A 5,418-nucleotide genomic window follows, 5' to 3' on the forward strand; every position below is an offset into this window, starting at 1 on the left:
TGGGGTGGGTGGGTGGGTAGCCCTGAAAAGTCATTAGTTAAAGCCTTTGCTCGTCATTGCTCTGGGGTCCACATAGGAAGTGCCTGTGTCCTGCCTCATGACCCCCTCCTGCTTCTACTCTTATTCCACCCATTAAAATTTGACTTTGCCTGTGTATATGCCTCCTCTCCCCTCCCTAACCCTGAGCTCCTGCAGGCGGCATTGTGCTTTTTCCATCTTGATAGCTCCCACAGTTCCTGCCTCTGAGAACCTGTTTGCTAAGTGATTGAGAAGCTGCCATACCCAAAACATAGGCACCAACAGGACTTTACTGGCCCTATCCCAAGAGCAATTTCCAGATTCATTTGTTTTTGTTAAGTCCAGAACCTATTTTACATCTTCATATTAATCCCTAATGTTTTTTTTTTTATTTTTTTTACAGCTTCAGGCAGCTTCCATGCCTGTCTGGATGATGTAAGGAGATCTTGAGGCAGAAATGAAAGGTAAATGACACACCTACCCTGGACAGCTGTGCACCTTCCCATTTCCAGATCAGGCAGTACCTAGCTCAACTGGGAATAACAAGACAAGGGCCTGTGTGTGTCTCAGGAAAGGTTAAAAGCCCAGTGCCAATGCAAGGGAGTTTTACAAGCAAGTCTCGTTATTAATGAGGCCAGAAAACCAAAATGGCAATGATCTTTGATGATCTGTACTGATACACAGGGGTGGTGTGTTTATCAGAAACACACATTTTCTGGCACCCCCTTTGTGCCCAGTCCCTGCTCCTCGAAACTGATGTTTGTATTTCAGAGTTTAGCTGGCTTTGAATTTGCTGCAGTGAAAAGAAATATCCCAAGAGTAACTGGGAAGAGAAGTCCCGGGACACGCCAGAAGCTGGAGTGAGGAAGAAAGAACCACAGAATATTAATGTAATGAATACCTTTCAAGTCCTATCTGGTCTGTGTCCTGGCAAAGTCCCTTGGGGTCTCTCCCCTGCTTTCTGTCAATCAGGATGACTGAGCTCCGTCATTGGAAGAAAGGGAGTGTAGTGGGTAAGGGGAAAAAATCCATAGTATCCCACCCCGATTGACTTATTCACTCAGTGAATACTTATAGAATACCTACGATATGCCAGAAGCAGTTCCGGGCACTGGAAATACATCAGTGAATAAAACAGCCACTCGCCCTAGTAAATCTGCCCAACTGGTGCTTCCACTCTGCAGTGCTCGTGGATGGTGATGAGCACCTCGGGAGATGGGTAGAGGGAGAAAGTTTCCAGGGAAAAAGGAGGCCAGGAGGGGAGGGAGGGAGATCAGAAAGTTGGGACATGGGCATGGGAACCTAGGAAGAGCTGACAAAAACAGAGGGCCCAGCCTGAGAGAGGCAGCTGGGTAAAGGTGCGTGGGACCAGGTCTCCTGGCTCTATGCACAGACCAGCTCCGGAGAGGGGAGCTCAGGCTCAGTCCCGAGGCCTCTAGAGAATGCCTCACCCTTACTGGAGATTCATTCTAGAGCTCTGGGCTCACCTGTTACCTGTGCCTCTCTGTGTGAGTCGCTATGCTGCAGTTAGCACTATGGGACTTGTTCCCATCGGTTCTTTGTGTGAGGTCTTCGTGTTCCCTCAAAACGCAGAGCCCAGCTGGAGAAGGATAGGAGAGCCCCCTGCCCAGGCTACTGTGACACAACCTATGGATGTGAGGGTGCTGCCCCCTGGTGGTGCTAGGATGTCCTGGCTCCAGACCTTGCCCTGATCTCTGGGGGCTGTGATGTGGGCAGATGGGGTGGCAGCTGATTCTGGGCTTCCTGTTGATTCCAGGACCTCAGGTACCTCTTCTAGCCTAACTCTGCCATTGGGACTCTGCCTACCCCCTCCCTTCTTCATTCCTCCAAGAACCTTGATGCCTGACAGGCTTAAGCAAGACCACAAAGCAACCACTATTGGAAATTCCTAGTTCCCCAAGCTTCTTTCCCTCAGTTTCACCTTTTCTCTTCTGTCCTCTCCTGAGTGTCCTGGTTTCTTCAGGCTGTCAGGGAAGGGCACCTGTCTGAGAGCCAGTTCACAGACAGTGTCAGCCACAGCGGATTTCCCTCATCAGGGGTGAGGGTGTGGCGAAAGAATAGGAAGAGAGGGCCATGGGAGATTCTAAAGGGGCACCGATGGAGGCTGTCAAGCACCTGCACCCTTTCCAGGCCCACCCCCCCACCATAATAAGGTCCTCACCCTCTGAATGCTGAGGCTGACCCTGTCCATAGGAAGCTGAGAGCCTGAAATCAAAGCCATTTACCCTTCCCCTTTCCACACTGGGAGCTTTGTATGGGCTCAGCCTCTTTAGAATTACTGGAGCCATCCAATCTCCTCTCCATCTTCCTTCTTTGAAACCCATTTGTGGTGAGGGTCTGTAGGCCAAGGCAAGGTCCTATCCAGTGGTGCTCACACTTTCCCTTTTTGGTATTCTAGCTCCTGCCAGGGACTGACCCTCCTCCTTCAGGTCCAGGCCAAGGAGCCAGCATCCTTCCCCAGCACGCCTTGCTCTCTCCCAGCCTGGAAAATTGAATTGCTTTATCAGAGTCATTGGAGGGTGATAGGGCCTCACCGTTCAGGGGGGAACAAGAGAAGGGAAGGCAAGAGCAGGCTGGCAGCCTCCTGTCTGTGTCTCAGCTCATGTCATCCTGCCTCCCCCCACCCCAAGCAGCCTGCAGAGACTTGCAGGCTCCAAATCAAAAGTGAGAGCCTTCCGGCGGGGGCGGGGGGGTTGTAGGTCGGAGGGGGCTCTGGGGAGAATCTAGCCCCAGCGATTCAGGTCTTGTGAAGATCAGTAGAAGGGCTCTGCCTCAGGACTGAAAGCAGGGTTGGGTTGCTGGGATAATATAATCCCAGTGAAGTTGTATCTGGGGCTCAAAGGCAACCTTTGAGGGCCCTGCTCTTAAAGAGAAGAGACCAGAAGCTCAGGCCTGGGCAGGGCTCGGGGCCTCATACACTATGGACATGGAATCATAGGGTTGGAGGGGACCTGAGTGTTAGCTCATGGACACATTCCCCCCACTTAGGGATGTCAGGCCTAAGCAGCAGCAGCGAACTCTGAGAGACTGAGCTAGGGCTGGGGTTGGGCCAAGGACAGAGAACGACGTGGGGGCCACCAGCTGAGTGGACCCTAGAGGCCTCCTTGTTTAAGGCTCCTAGGCTGGGAACTCAGCCTGCATCCAGAGAGTACCCCCCTGTCCCCGCCGGCCGCCCGCCACACACACGCTAGCCCAGGGTCCGGCAGGCAAGACCCCTTGACACTTAGCATTTCTCCATCTAGAAAAGTACAGATTCCTCCCACCTGGGCTAAGTTCCAGGAAAAACTGGTTCATTCCATTAGAGTAGTTAATTAGTCCTGATGGGCCGGTTCCCTCCAGCAATGTCCTGGGGAAAGGGGAAGCAGCTGTCTGGCAAGGCAGGCCAAACTCAGGTTCCTTTTGGGTGCCCCTGAAGTCCAGGGATTCTTCCCTGCTTGGGTCAGCCCTGGGCAGAATGGAGGGACCCAGAACCCAGGCAGCTCAGACCCAGGGACAGAGAGCAGATCCCCACTGAGTCTTTATGCTCCGCAGCCAGCACTGTACCTGGCATGGATCAATCTTTGTAAGGGTTTGTGGTTGAATGACAGGCATAGTCTCCCATCTCACAGGTTTCTTCCTACCTAAGATGATGTAAGTAAAGAATGCAGCAGCGTGCCTGGCACCAGTGAGTGTGCCAGGAGGGGAGACACCCAAGTCAGATTGTGACTGCCTCTGCGAGCCAGAGACTCTTGCCTAGTCCTTTGTATATTCCCAGTGCTCAGCACAATCCCAGGCGCTCAGAATACCTGATTCATGCTTGCTTGATGCATGGAATTAATGAGGCGGGGGGTGGCAGGGGAGGAGTCCTCCCTGTCGGTTTCTTGCTGTGTGGCAGAGAATGCACTAGATTGGGAGTCAAGAAACCCAGGCATTGGCCCCCAGTCTTCCCCTTGCTTGGTTGTGGGAAATCTGGTCTTTTCCTCTTTGGGCCTCAGTTTTCCCCATTGTTATACAAGGAGGTTTGGCCAGATAATCCGTAAGGTTCATGTTCTGGTTACTATTGTTATGAAACAAATGACCCCCAGTATGTAGTGGTATAAACCCAACAGTCATTTTATTTTGCTCATTATTTTATGGGTCAGGAAATTAGGAAGGGCTCAATTGAACAGTTCTTGATTAGGGTCTCATGCAGCTACAATCAGATGACAGCGGGCTGCAAACATCTGAAGCTCAGCTGGGCTAAACGTTCAGTATGATGTGTTCATGTGGCTGGCAGTTGACACTGGCTGTTGGCTCGAAGCTCAGCTGAAGCTGTCAACTTAAGCATCTGCAAACATATCGCTTCCCTACCATGGCAGTCTCAGGGCGGTTGGCCGTCTTACATGGCAGCTGGCTGCCTCTAGAACCAGTATCCCTAGAACACCAGGTGGAAGTGGAACGGCCTTTCCGAATCTAGCCTTGGAAGTCATATAGCATAATTTCTGCTATACCATGTTGGTCAGAGGAGGCATTTGCTCACCCAGATTCAAGAGGAGGAGGACAGACTCCACTTTTGATGGGAGAAGTATTAAAAAGAATTTGGGGCCTTTTCTTTGTTAAAACAACAACAACAAAGAAAACAAAAAGAAAACCCCACCATAGCCTTGTGGTCTGTGGAATACTTTAGCCTTGGCCCAAGTCCCCCTGACTGGAGCTGTCTGGTGGTGACTGCTGGGGTGAACACGATAATGTACAGGATCAGTGAGACCCCCACACTCTGATACTCCCTTTCCTGGAGAGAGTTCCTTTCCTCCCCTCCTTCCTTGGCTTCTCTGGATTTTAGGCTGAAACTGTCCTTTGTGAATAGCTTTAGGAGATGGCTCATTGCATGGGTGATGGGGCCCCAGAATGAAGCAGGCCCCATGGCCTTGCCCAGGATGGCAAGAAGGAGGAAATATTTAATGAGCACCTATCGTATCCCCATATAGAAAGAAGTCGATACTGTATTCCAGTAGATGTTACTGATGTTCATTTTTCCCTCATACCATCTCTAAGGAAGATATTTTATTGTCGTCCTCCTTTTACAGATCAGAAAATGGAGGTTCCAGGGTTTAAGTGGCTTCCCCAAGGTGGTATGGTTGGTGACAGACCCATGATTCAAACCACTCATGCCACCTGCCCTGGGGCAAACCTGAGGCAGAAGCAGCGGCCTCATGTGTCCTCCCGCATGCCCTTCTCATCCTCCTCCCTGACTGCTCCCTCCACCCAGGGCCCAAACTTAGCCACTCACCTCCCCACCAGAAATGACCTGTTGTGTGTCCAGTTCTGTGTCTCTAAGCTGATAGCCCCTCAGGAGGAAGTTCCGCCCAGGTGCTGGTGACTGATGACAAAGATCCCTAACACTCTAGAATCGGCCCATAA

This window comes from Mandrillus leucophaeus, unplaced genomic scaffold (genome assembly GCF_000951045.1).
Source record: "Mandrillus leucophaeus isolate KB7577 unplaced genomic scaffold, Mleu.le_1.0 Scaffold921, whole genome shotgun sequence".
In the NCBI taxonomy this organism is placed as follows: Eukaryota; Metazoa; Chordata; class Mammalia; order Primates; family Cercopithecidae; genus Mandrillus; species Mandrillus leucophaeus.